Genomic DNA, 13,144 nt, shown 5'->3' with positions numbered 1-13,144 from the left:
TACCACCTTTTCTACCTTGGTTGTTAAGTGAATCATTTTGGTTGACTGAACCACACGGTCGTTAAGCGAATCTGGCTTCCCTCACTGATTTGGCTTGGCTTGGAAAGTCACATGACCTCGGGTTACCAAGTGCCCAAATTTTCATCATGGGGCCACGGGGATGCGGCAAGGGTTATACAGTTAGTCCTCGACTTACAACAGCTCAGTTAGTGACCGTTCAAAGCAGAGGTAGGTTCCGGCTGCTGCTACGGCCGGTTCGCTCAGGGACGCCCACGCAGGCGCTTGCGGTAGTAAAAAAAATGATTCTGCGCATGCGCAGAAGCAAAAAACAAGATGGCAGCACCCTAGGCAGTTTGGGGGCGTGGCCGAACCGGTCCGAACCAGTAGGAACCCACCTCTGGTTCGAAGTTACCACGGCACTGAAAAAGGTGAGTTGTGACTGCTTTTCACACTTACGACCATTGCAAAATTCAGAAGCTTGGCCACTGGCTGACATTTTTGACGGCCACAGTGTCCTTCTGGCGTCACGTCATCTCCTTTTGCGACCTTCTGACCAGCAAAGTCAACCGGGAAGCCAGATTCACTTAACAACCCTGTGACTCACTTCACAACTGCAGTGCTTGACTTAACGGCGGTGGCAGGAAAAGTCGTAAAAGGGGGCAGAAGAACTCACTTAACAAATGTCTCGCTTAGCAACTGAAATGTGGGGCTCAATTGCCATCATAAGCCGAGGACCAGCATGTACGATGTGCATAAAATTAGGAATTTTCGCAATGAGGAAAGCTGAACAAGGCCTCCGCCTTGTATCTCCGTATCTCCACAAAATCTGCTTTTTTCCAGATTTGGCTATTTATTTTTTCCACAGCTTCCAAAATTTGGCAAGAAATTACAAGTAAGGCAGTCGGGTCTCTGTCCATCCATCTCTCCATCAGCAGCATAACTCTCCCCAAAATTGAACAGAATGGAATCCAATTTGGGATGTGGGAAGACTCTAGCGAAAGAAAGATGGCGGCTAAAATCTCGGTGAATGGGTCTGGGGGCTGCTGAGAACAATATATACATATATTATATACATACATACATACATGTGTGTGTGTGTGTGTGTGTGTGTGTGTGTGTGTGTGCTGGTCTTGTTGTATTTGGGTCTTTTCCCATGTAAGATTGAGATTATCTTGGCAACGTTTCAGCAAGGTCTCACTCACTACACAGCCAATCAATCCACTTACAGAAACAAAGCCAGCACTCCACATACCCCCACCAAGATTTATAGAAAGACAGCAACTCCAACCACGCTTTAAGCCCAAAACCCAGCCTGAAGATGGCGAGTGAGACCTCGCTGAAACGTCGCCAAGAAATCTCAATCTTACATGGGAAAATACAACAAGACCAGCCTACCTACACCCATGAAAATCTACCAATCTCTCTCTATATATATATAGTTCTCTGTTATATTTGTGTGTGTGTGTGTGTGTGTTGCATTTTTGCTGATAAATAAATGAAGGGAGACTAGTATAGATCTATTTCAAGCTATTTAGCTCTCATCAGCTAGCCATACCCTTACTGGGATTTGAACCTGGGCTGTTTTTACATATTCGGCAGTTATACTAACCCCTAAGCCACAAGCTCTCCTCCCCTATCAGCTGAGCCAGGGGAATGATTAAGTGTTTTGTCAAAGCACCTAGTATGCCCAAATATGCCCCCAAAAGGGAAGATGTATGCTCCCTCTGGAAGCACAAGTCTGTGGTAATGCTAGGATGTGACCTCACTTCTCCCCCAACCCACCTGCCCCCCCTCTCATTAAAGAGACGGCGGAGAAAGGAAGCAGCTAGGATGCCGTTGCCATTGAGGCGGGGTGGGAACTGCGCTTTTTGCGCGAGAAGGGTAGGGCGCAAGGTGCGTTGTGGGCTCTCTTTTTGCCCCGCCATTAGTCTTACCGATAGGTACGGTAAGGGCGCGTGGGGTCCGTGGAGCATGCCCCCCTCCCTTTCCCCCCTCTGGCCTCACCTCCTCATCTCGGTTGTTTGTGCGTAAAGCGTTGTTTTACGTTGTTTGCGCGTAAATGGCGGGGACCAGCATTTAAGTAATTGGAAGGCTTATTTTGGGGGGAGGGCTTATTTTAGCACATGTCCTGAAAAGCCCGATTGGGCTTATTATCAGGACATGTCCTATTTTCTGGCAAAGAGACATACCTCCCCCCCCCCCAAAATGCTTCGCTTATAGGAGAGGCGAAGAGGGGGCAGTCAGCAAGGTCTCCATTCTAAGCCCCTCCCTCTTCACTCTGGGTCACGTGACCCCAATCCCACGCAGCCTGCCCTTTGCACGGATTTGCACGAGCAGCCAGAAGTGCAACGCCAAAGGAGAGGAGGAGAAACACAGAGACACTCTTTTTTCCCTAGGCACAAGAAATGAAATCATTTTCAAGCATCTTCCATCCCCCCTCCTATGCTTATGACAGCTAAGGGGGTGGTGGGTGGGGAACGATTCTTAAAAACTCGTTGTTGTTTTTCCAGACAGACTGTAATTTTTTATTATTCTTTTTTGGGAGGGCAAGCGTTTGCTTCTAACATTTCTGTTCCGAAGCAGATGGGGTCCCCCACTTTCTTGAGTTATTATTTTAATATGGGTTCCCTTTTACGTCTCCATCCTTTGGCAACGAGAAAATACAGCAGACCCCAATTTTTGTAGCTTGGCTGGGTGGGGGGAGAGGAGAAGGGAACCGGACCACATGAATGGAGGGCTGACACGCAGACACAAACATAACTTGTGCAATGTGTGCACACTGGCCGCCACTAGTGTAAGTCGAGCTTGTGTTGAGTTTTTGTTCACCGTTGCTAAGGGATGGGTTGTTGCTACTTATTTTCTCTGTCGCCTCCTTTTCATTCTTCTTCTTCTCTTCCTCCCCCTACACCACTTCCTCCTTCTTGTCCACTACTCTTTCACCATCTCTTCTGCCTTCTCCTCCTCCATTCCTTCTCCTTCTCTCATCTTCCTCCTCTTCCTTCTGCTCTTCCTCCATCTCCTCCTCCTCTTTCTCCCCTTTCCTTTTCCTCCTCTTCCTGCTTTCCTGTCTCTTTGGAGGTCCTAGAACCATAGACTCCTTGGCTTGGAAAGGACTTGGGTGTGTGGGTCATAGAATCGGAGGGCTGGAAGGGTCTTTCAACCCAGGGGTCTCTAACCTTGGCCCCTTTAAGACTTGTGGACTTCAACTCCTCCTCCTCGGCTTCTTCTCATTCTTCTTCCTCCCCCTCCTCCTCTCATTCCTCTTCTCTTTCTCCTTCTCCATCCTCTTCTCCTTTTCCTTCTCTTTCCTCTTCCTCTTCCTTTCCTCTTCCTCTTCCTTTCCTCTTCTCCATCATTCCTCCTCCTCCTCCTCCTCCTTCGGAGATCATAGAACCATAGACTCCTTGGCTTGGAAAGGACCTGTTAGGATCATAGAATCATAGATTCAGGGGGCTGGAAGGGTCTTCCAGCCCAGGGGTTTCCAACCTTGGCCCCTTTAAGACTTGTAGACTTCAACTCCTCCTCCTCTTCTCATTCACATTCTTCCTCCTCCTCCTCTTCTTCCTCCTTCTCTTCTTCCTCTTCTCTTTCTCCTTCTCCTTCCTATTCTCCTCCTTCTTCCTCCTCCTCTTCCTCTCCCTCTCCCTTTCCCTCTCCCTCTCCTTCTCTTTCTCCTTCTCCTTCTTCTTCTTTGGAGGTCATAGAACCATAGACTCCTTAGCTTGGAAATAACCTGGGGGGGGGGGTCATAGAATCATAGATTTGGAGGGCTGGAAGACTCTTCTAGCCTTGGGGTCTCCAACCTTGGCCACTTTAAGACTGTGGACTTCAACTCCTCCTCCTCTTCTTCCTCTTCTCTTTCTCCTTCTCCTCCTTCTTCCTCCCCCTCCTCACCCTCTCCCTCTCCCTCTCCCTTTCCCTCTCCTTCTCCTTCTTCTTTGGAGGTCATAGAATCATAGACTCCTTAGCTTGGAAAGAACCTGGGGTGGGGGGAGTGTCATAGAATCATAGATTCAGGGTCTCCAACTTTGGCCTCTTTAAGACTTGTGGACTTCAACTCCTCCTCCTCCTCTTCTTCCTCTTCTCTTTCTCCTTCTCCTTCCTCTTCCCCTCCTTCTTCCTCCCCTCCTTCTCCTCTCCCTTTCCCTTTCCCTCTCCCTCTCCCTCTCCTTCTCCTCCTTCTCCTCCTCCTCCTTCTTCTTCTTTGGAGGTCATAGAACCATAGACTCCTTAGCTTATAAAGAACCTGGGGTGGGGGGAGTGTCATAGAATCATAGATTCAGGGTCTCCAACCTTGGCCACTTTAAGACTTGTGGACTTCAACTCCTCCTCCTCTTCTTCATCTTCTCTTTCTCCTCCTCCTCCTCCTCTTCTTCTTTGGTGGTCATAGAACCATAGACTCCTTAGATCGGAAATGACCTGGGGGTGGTGGTCATGGAATCATAAACTCTTCCAGCCCAGGGGGTCTCCAACCTTGGTCACTTTAAGACTTGTGGACTCCCAGAATTCCTCAGCCAGCTGGGAGTTGAAGTCCACAAGTCTTAAAGTGGCCAGGGTTGGAGACCCCCTGTTCCAGCTCCTTCTCTGGCCCAGATCTGCATCCTTCCGACCACTTCCAACAAGCGGCTAATATCCCAAGAAAGCAACTGGCAAGGAGATTTAAATAGCTTTGGCCATTTGTTTGGAAGAAACTTGCAAAAAAGAAAGAAAGAAAGAAAGACACCACCAGGAGTGCTGGCAGCTCAGGCATTCGTCTGTCGGCTGTCAGTTGTTACCGATCTGGATTGGCGGGGGGGTGAGAGAAAGTTGCCGTTATTATTATTTTTTACCCCCTTTAAAATAAAATAAAAAAGACTATCTTCTGGCAACTTCCACAGCTCGCCCAGCCACCCTGCTGGGCCCGCGTCTGCGAAATGGGAATAAACAGAACATGGATGAGAAAAATAACAGGACACCCCACCCCCTCCCCGATGCTTTGAACTGAGGAGGATAAGCCACGTGGTTATTAGACTGCCTCCGAAACTTAAATCTGAATTGATGGATTAAATGGATGGATATCTGGCGTTTCCCCCCTAATTTAGTGATGGAAATGATTGTGGCATCGAAACAAGACGGGGAGAAAAATATCACACACACACACACACACACACACACACACACACACTGAGCTCCCACACAAAAATCATAGCACCCCCAAGATGTTTTCCCTGGGCATCCTTTTAAAACCGAGAATGCACGTTTCTGGTCCTTATGGATCTCCTGGAACAGGTGGGAAATGGAGAGGAATAGAATAACAGAGTTGGAAGGGACCTTGGAGGTCTTCTAGTCCAACCTCCTGCTTAGGCAGGAGAATAGGTTGCCCCCCCCTTCTTTGGGGTAGCCCCTCAAATCCTGGAAGACTGCTATCATGTCCCTCCCCAGTCCTTCTTCTCTCTAGACTAGCCAAACCCAATTCCTGCAACCGTTCTTCAGATGTTTAAGCCCCCAGGCCCCTAATTATCTTTGTTGTTACTGTTTATCCCCTCTTTGTTGGGGACCACGGGCAGAGGATGGAAGGGACCTTGGAGGTCTTCTAGTCCAACCCCCTGCGTAGGCAGGAAACCCTACACCACTTCAGGCAAATGGTTATCCAATCTCTTAAAAACTTCCAGTGTTGAAGCATTCACAAGTTCTGGAGGCAAGTTGTTCCATTGATTAATTGTTCTAACTGTCAGGAAATTTCTCCTCAGTTCTAGGTTGCTTCTCTCCTTGATTAGTTTCCACCCATTGCTTCTTGTCCTGCCCTCAGGTGTGTTGAAGAATAGCTTGACTCCCTCTTCTTTATGGAAGCCCCTGAGATATTGGAAGACTGCTATCGTTTATCCCCTAGAAGAGCTGCAAAGATGATTATAGGACTGGAGGCTAAAACACATAAAGAATGTTTGCTGGAATTGGATATGTTTAGTTTAATGAAAAGAAGGACTAGGGGAGACATGATAACAATATTCCAATATTTGAGGGGCTACAACAGAGAAGAGGGAGTCCAAAGCACCTGAGGGTAGAACAAGAAGCAATGGGTGGAAACTAATCAAGGAGAGGAGCAACCTAGAACTAAGGAGAAATTTCCTGACAGTGAGAACAATTAAGCAGTGGAACAACTTGCCACCAGACATTGTGAATGCTCCAATACTGGATGTTTTTAAGAAGATGTTGGATAACCTTTTTTCTGAAAGGGTAGGGTCTCTGCTTGAGCAGGGGGTTGGACTAGAAGACCTCCAAGGTCCCTTCCAACTCTGCTATTCTATTCTATAGCCATGGTTTGGAGGCCGAATCAAAGTTCAGGCCCTCAGCACAAAAGGGAGCAGTGGGTGTTTTTTAGCGACAGTCACAAGCCAAAGTGAGGTGGGATTTCTGATTCGCGGGGGGGGGGGGGGCTGACAAGATCGTATCTGATTGGCGGCTTTGATTGTTGAAGGAGCGGAAGGACGGGGCGAGTGAAGCCTTCAGTTTAAGGAAAGCGTCTGCACGCATATTGAAGCCTTTCAACAAATGAAGGGCCTCTCCATCTCTCCTTGACTCAAAGGCTGAAATGGTTTGCTTGATAGCCTGCCCCGGGTGTAAATCCTGCTCTCCTTATTACAATACAATACAATACAATACAATGCAATGCAATACAATACAATAGTAGAGTTGGAAGGGACCTTGGAGGTCTTCTAGTCCAACCCCCTGCCTAGGCAGGAAACCCTATACCGTTTCAGACAAATGGCTATCCAACATCTTCTTAAAGACTTCCAGTGTTGGGGCATTCACAACTTCTGGAGGCAACTTCTGTTCCACTGATTAATTGTTCTAACTGTCAGGAAATTTCTCCTCAGTTTTAACACTGCCCAATAAGGGCAGAGGTGGGTGAATTTCGCCAGCACCCATTTCCTGCTCCCTTTCGATATCAGTGGCACCTGGTGAAAACCAACAACAGGTGTGATGTGTGTGTGTCCTCCTTCAAGTTGGTCTTCACTCCTGCCATGATTTCAGAAGTAATTTCAAAAAAAGGACTAGGGGAGAGATGATAGCAGTCTTCCAATATATCAGGGGTTGCCACAAAGAAGAGTGAGAAACTATCCTCCAAAGCACCTGAGGGCAGGAGAAGAAGCAATGAGTGGAAACTAATCAAGGAGAGAAGCAACTTAGAACTGAGGAGAAATTTCCTGACAGTTAGAACAATTAATCAGTGGAACAGAAGTTGCCTCCAGAAGTTGTGAATGCCCCAACACTGGAAGTCTTTAAGAAGATGTTGGATAGCCATAGCCATTTGTCTGAAACGGTATAGGGTTTCCTGCCTAGGCAGGGGGTTGGACTAGAAGGCCTCCAAGGTCCCTTCCAACTCTGCTATTGTATTGTATTGTATAATCAGTGGAACAACTTGCCTCCAGAAGTTGTGAATGCCCCAACATTGGAAGTCTTTAAGAAGATGTCGGATAGCCATTTGTCTAAAAAGGTATAGGGTTTCCTGCCTGGGCAAGGGGTTGGACTAGAAGACCTCCAAGGTCCCTTCCAACTCTGCTATTCTCTTCTCTTCTTATGTGCCTTTGCTGGATTCCTAGGGCTGAGACAGAGGGACTGGCTCAAGATCATCCAGCTGGCCTCAGATAGGACTAGAACTCATCACTTCCTGGTGATTGGCCAAATGTCAGCCAGAACTATAAGGTGACCAACTTTTTTACAATGAAAAGGAGGACAAATGAATTGGAAAAAATATATCGTAAATAAAAGAAATATTTTATTCATTGCAACAATAATACACTAAAATATGATATATGCATAATAAAAACATTTGCAACATTTTATATTGTATTTACAATATAAAAATATTGTAATTATGCTTACATGCCTGTTAATTATTATTTAAATGAGTACTTTTCCATTGAATTAATATTTTTTGTCAATGTATTATCTTCTAACAATATATTGGAAATATCTGAACAAGAAATATCCTTCATATTGAATTTTACGGCAAGTGCTGCAGCTAGAGTATCAACATTCAATCTCGATTTCTCACTTGTCCAAAAATCATTGGCAATTGAAAAAAACTCAACTCCTGCATTAGTTCCAGGGCAGCACAACGTAAATTGAACAAGTATAAATAAATGTTCACATGGAATATGTTCATTTTTGAAATGGCTGAAAATATCCACCCATCTTTTACCAATTTCAACATGTTGATTTTCCCATTGTATTAATTTTTCAGAATTTAAATATACATTCAGTCTTCTAATTTCTTCAAAGAGACAATTGTCGTCTATTTTAATGTCTAGCATTTCTTTAGATAAAAATTCAACACAAGATTCAATATCTGTTCAATATACTTGCGATGAAGTAAAAAAAACACCATTAAAAACTGTTTAATAAAATACGTCACATAACGCGCAACAGATTAGCCTTCAAATATCAAAAAGGAGGACATGTAAGAGGACACTTTTCGAGGGAGGACAGAACTTACAAAAGAAGGACTGTCCTCCCTAAAGGAGGACGGTTGGTCACCTTATGAACTAGAACTTACCGTCTCCTGATGATTGGCTCAAAACCCAATTGGTTTTTATGACTAAGACGAGACGAGACTTGCTGTCTCCTAGCGATTGGCCCAACCAATCTTCCTATCTAACATGGGACTAGAACTCACTGTCTCCTGGTGTTTGGCCCAAAGTCATCCAGCAAACTTTCATCTCTAAGGCAGAACTAGAGCTCACTGTCTCCTGGTGATTGGCCCAAAGTCATGCAGCTGGTTTTCGTCTTTAAGACAGAACTAGAACTCACTGTTTTCTGGTGATAAGTACAAAGTCACCCAGCCAGCTTTCATCTCTAAGACAGAACTAAAAGTCACCGTCTCCTGGTGATTGGCCCAAACTTACCCAGCCAGCTTTTATCTCTAAGGCAGAACTAGAACTCACTGTCTCCTGATGATTGGCCCGAAGTTTTGCAGCTGGTTTTCATCTCTAAGACAGAACTAGAACTCACTGTTTTCTGGTGATAAGTACAAAGTCACCCAGCCAGATTTCATCTCTAAGACAGAACTAGAAGTCACCGTCTCCTGATGATTGGCCCAAAGTCACTCAGGTGGCTTTCTTGCCTAAGACAAGAACTCACCATCTTCTGGTGATTGTCTCAAAGTCAGACAGCCAGCTCTTATACCTAAGACTGAACTAGAACTTACCGTCTCCTGGTGATTGGCTCAAAACCCAGTTGGTTTTTATGACTAAGACGAGACGAGACTTGCTGTTTCCTAGCGATTGGCCCAACCAATCTTCCTATCTAACACGGGACTAGAACTCACTGTCTCCTGGTGATAGACCCAAAGTCATCCAGCCAGCTTTCATCTATGACCGAACTAGAACTCACCCCTCCTGGTGATTGGCCCAGAGTCACCTAAGGACTGCTTCATGACTGCAGCATTTGCTTATGAATGCCACATTTGCTTAACAATCACCATAAAAAAGGTTGTAAAATCAGGTCGGTCATCTGAGCGAGCCCCCCTTTACAACTCTCACATCCCACCACCATAATGGCCAGTCCTAAGTTGAGGACTGCAGTCGTAAGTTGAGGACTACCTCTAATTTTTTTTCTCCGTATTTTCCTGTGAAACCAAAACTCTCAGGGGAATTCCTGTCATGTTTGGCTGAATGGTGATTGCTCTATTTAAGCTTTTTTACAAAATTAAAAGTTTTTTTTTATTTTAAATTTTTAAAACAAACACAACACATCCTTCTTTACATACTGTAGAAGGTGTATCAGCTGGTTACAAAGAGGCTTTCGTGCGTCTCTTCCACTGTCATCACAAAATTCGTATTAACTCAAGTATTTTAACTCAGATATTTATGCATGTTACCGTCATCATACCTCCATTTTCATTTGACTATAATTGTTTAAACGTTCTTCACCATAAAATATACCAAGGTTTAATACATAACCACATACTGGCATTTCATTTACTATTTCTAAAGGGAGTCAAACTATTCTCCAAGGCAGCTGAGGGTAGAACAAGAAGCAATGGGTGGAAACTAATCAAGGAGAGAAGCAACTTAGAACTGAGGAGAAATTTCCTGACAGTTAGAAAAATTAATCAGTGGAACAGAAGTTGCCTCCAGAAGTTGTGAATGCCCCAACACTGGAAGTCTTTAAGAAGATGTTGGATGGCCATTTGTCTGGAACGGTATAGGGTTTCCTGCCTAGGCAGGGGGTTGGACTAGAAGACCTCCAAGGTCCCTTCCAACTCTGCTATTGTATTGTATTGTATTGTATTGTATTGTATTGTATCCTCCAATAACACTGAATCCTTATGTCCTATTCTAGCTAAACATCCATAATATTTAATAACAAAGTTTTCTAATCCTCCTTTCCAAATCAATCTTTACAATTTACATCCAATTTCCTTATGTTGTACCCATACCTATATATACGTTGTTATCATTATCCCTCTTTCATTTAAGCTTTTTAAAAGCTTTGTTTTAAACAAGGGGTCCCCAACCTTTCGGACTTCAGGGACCACTAAATTCATAATTTTAAATCCCGCGGACAACTAATATGATTTGCCTAAGGACCGGCTGGGTGGGCGTGGCTAGGTTGCCATGTGACTGGATGGGCATGGCCAACTCGATGTCACTCACGTCAAGGGGCGCCTCGCCAGCTCTACTCGCCCCTCCCCAACCACTCATCACCTGTCCGCCCGGGCTCCTTCGGGCCCCAACAGGAAGCAGTTGCTGGAGCTAAGCAGCCACCAGGAGAAAGAGTTGGCAAAACAACTCAGCTCAAATTGGACCTGACCGAGAAGGAAGCTCAGCAGAAGCACCTCACTGAGGACTAGGAGCATGGGCTTTCCAAGCAGAGGGAAGACTTGCGGGAGTGCAAGGCCAGGTACCGATGCCTGGAGGCTCAGCAGGCTGAGATGGTCAGTCAGTTCCAGGCCATGATGCAGTCCCACTGGAATGAAGCCCTCCGTCTCTTCCCCACCAGTGGCTCTTCCCTCCAGCCTTTGCCCAAAGCCCCCCACCAGGAGGCTGAAGCAGACCCCAAGTCAGAATTTCTGCCCCCTTCTGACCTGCACAAAAAGACCCCGAAGGGGGAGACTCTCTGCAGCAACACAAGCTTTCATTGCATGTATCCATCCCGGGGGCCGTAGTTTGAGGACCCCCTGATTTAGTGCAATATAAAAAGTGCAAATAATTTTTCTGTGGTTCTTCAAAATTTTCTCACGGACCACCAGTTGGTGACCGCTGTTTTAAACCGTTGTCTGATCATTTAAAATTTGGATGCACATTTTGGAAAGCAAACCCATTCTTAGCCGGAAAGCAGCTCAGATAAAGAAACATTTTCGACTTGATGAAGGTGGTGACAATGTTGGAGACATGCCCACCAAATCCCTCGCCTGTCCGGGGTCCGGCGGCTGTTTTTCCGATTTGTTTCGGTCAAAAGCTGGGGCAGGCTGGCCTCGTATTCCTTCTTCCCAAGCTCAAATTCTTGAACCCAGGCCAAGATAAAGAACAGGAGTTGCCCGCCATCATCTAACAGACCTTGTGGAACAATTGAGAAACCAAGATTTGTATTTCAAAAGAAATAAAATGCCTGACAGGTGGAGGGATTGCTTGTTTCTAGCCAGCCCTCCATTGGATTTTCTAGCTTGGTGTTTCAGCCTCAGGAACTTGAAGATGGGTGGACTTCAATTCCCAGAAGTCCCCAGCTGGCATGATTTAAGATGGGTGGACTTCAACTTCCAGAATTCCCCAGCCGGTATGCTTTAAGATGGGTGGACTTCAACTTCCAGAATTCCCCAGCCGGTATGCTTTAAGATGGGTGGACTTCAACTTCCAGAATTCCCCAGCTGGCATGATTTAAGATGGGTGTACTTCAACTCCCAGAATTCCCCAGCAGGCATGATTTAAGATGGATGGACTTCAACTCCCAGAATTCCCCAGCCACCATGCTTTAAAATGGGTGCAATTCCCAGAATTCCCCAGCTGGCATGATTGAAAGTGGGTGGACTTCAACTCCCAGAATTCCCCAGCTGGCATGATTGAAGATGGGTGGACGTCAACTTCCAGAGTTCCCCAGCTGGCATGATTTAAGATGGATGGACTTCAACTCCCAGAATTCCCCAGCCACCATGCTTTAAAATGGGTGCAATTCCCAGAATTCCCCAGCTGGCATGATTGAAGGTGGGTGGACTTCAACTTCCAGAATTCCCCAGCTGGCATGATTGAAGATAGGTGGACTTCAATTCCCAGAATTCCCCAGCTGGCATGATTTAAGATGGATGGACTTCAACTCCCAGAAGCTGGCTGGGGAATTCTGAAATCTTATCTTATGAAAATGCAGAATTAACCTTGGAGACAAGCACCGATTCACATGTCTGGCCCAAATGCACATCAATCTCAGTTTTAGCCAACCGTACCAGGAAGGATTTTAAAAAATTAATCCCACCGCCCAACCCTTCCCTCTTGTCAAGTGATTATGTGTTATTTCCCATCGATTTTCCACTCTCTTTTGAGGGGAGGTTTTGCTTGCTCCTGAGAAGAGCTCCTGTAGAAAATAAATAAATGGAAACCTGGAATAAACCACGATCGGGAAGAGGCGGAACGGAACAACGGTTCCCGCTGCGCCTCCCTCGCGTTGTTAAAAACGGGCCTCTGCAGCCTGCGAGCTTGTTAGTAAACAAATTAAGCCGGTGGAATAATATGTTTGCGTTTCCTGTTCTGTTGAACGCATAAAATAAATACGAACAGCAGGGCCGGCCTGTTTATTTAAGGATATTTACTTCGTATTTTGACTAGCCAGCATTGACAGTTTATGTTACAGGAGGGTATAATAAGGAAGGCTCCCTTCCCTCTGTCATTAAGGAATTGCAGATTTGATCTCCGGGGGGAAAGGATAAAATATTTGCCCGAAGAATAGTTAAATTTTACAGTGTAAAAACTCTGCATAAAAGAGAATTCAATGTTTGGAATGCATCTCTGTTCTAAATGTAGTTCTCGACCAGAGGTGAGATTCAGCCGCTTCGGACAGGTTTGACCGAGCTGGTAGTAGAAAAAACGGCTGGGCCCAGCCACACACCTGCCTCTATGCCGTCCTATTTAGGCATGTTTCCTAGCCGCGCGCATGCGTGCAAGCGGCGTGCGTA

The sequence above is a fragment of the Natrix helvetica genome (assembly GCF_964273705.1).
Source record: "Natrix helvetica genome assembly, chromosome: 1".
Classification (NCBI taxonomy): domain Eukaryota; kingdom Metazoa; phylum Chordata; class Lepidosauria; order Squamata; family Natricidae; genus Natrix; species Natrix helvetica.
This window is presented reverse-complemented; position numbering follows the sequence as displayed.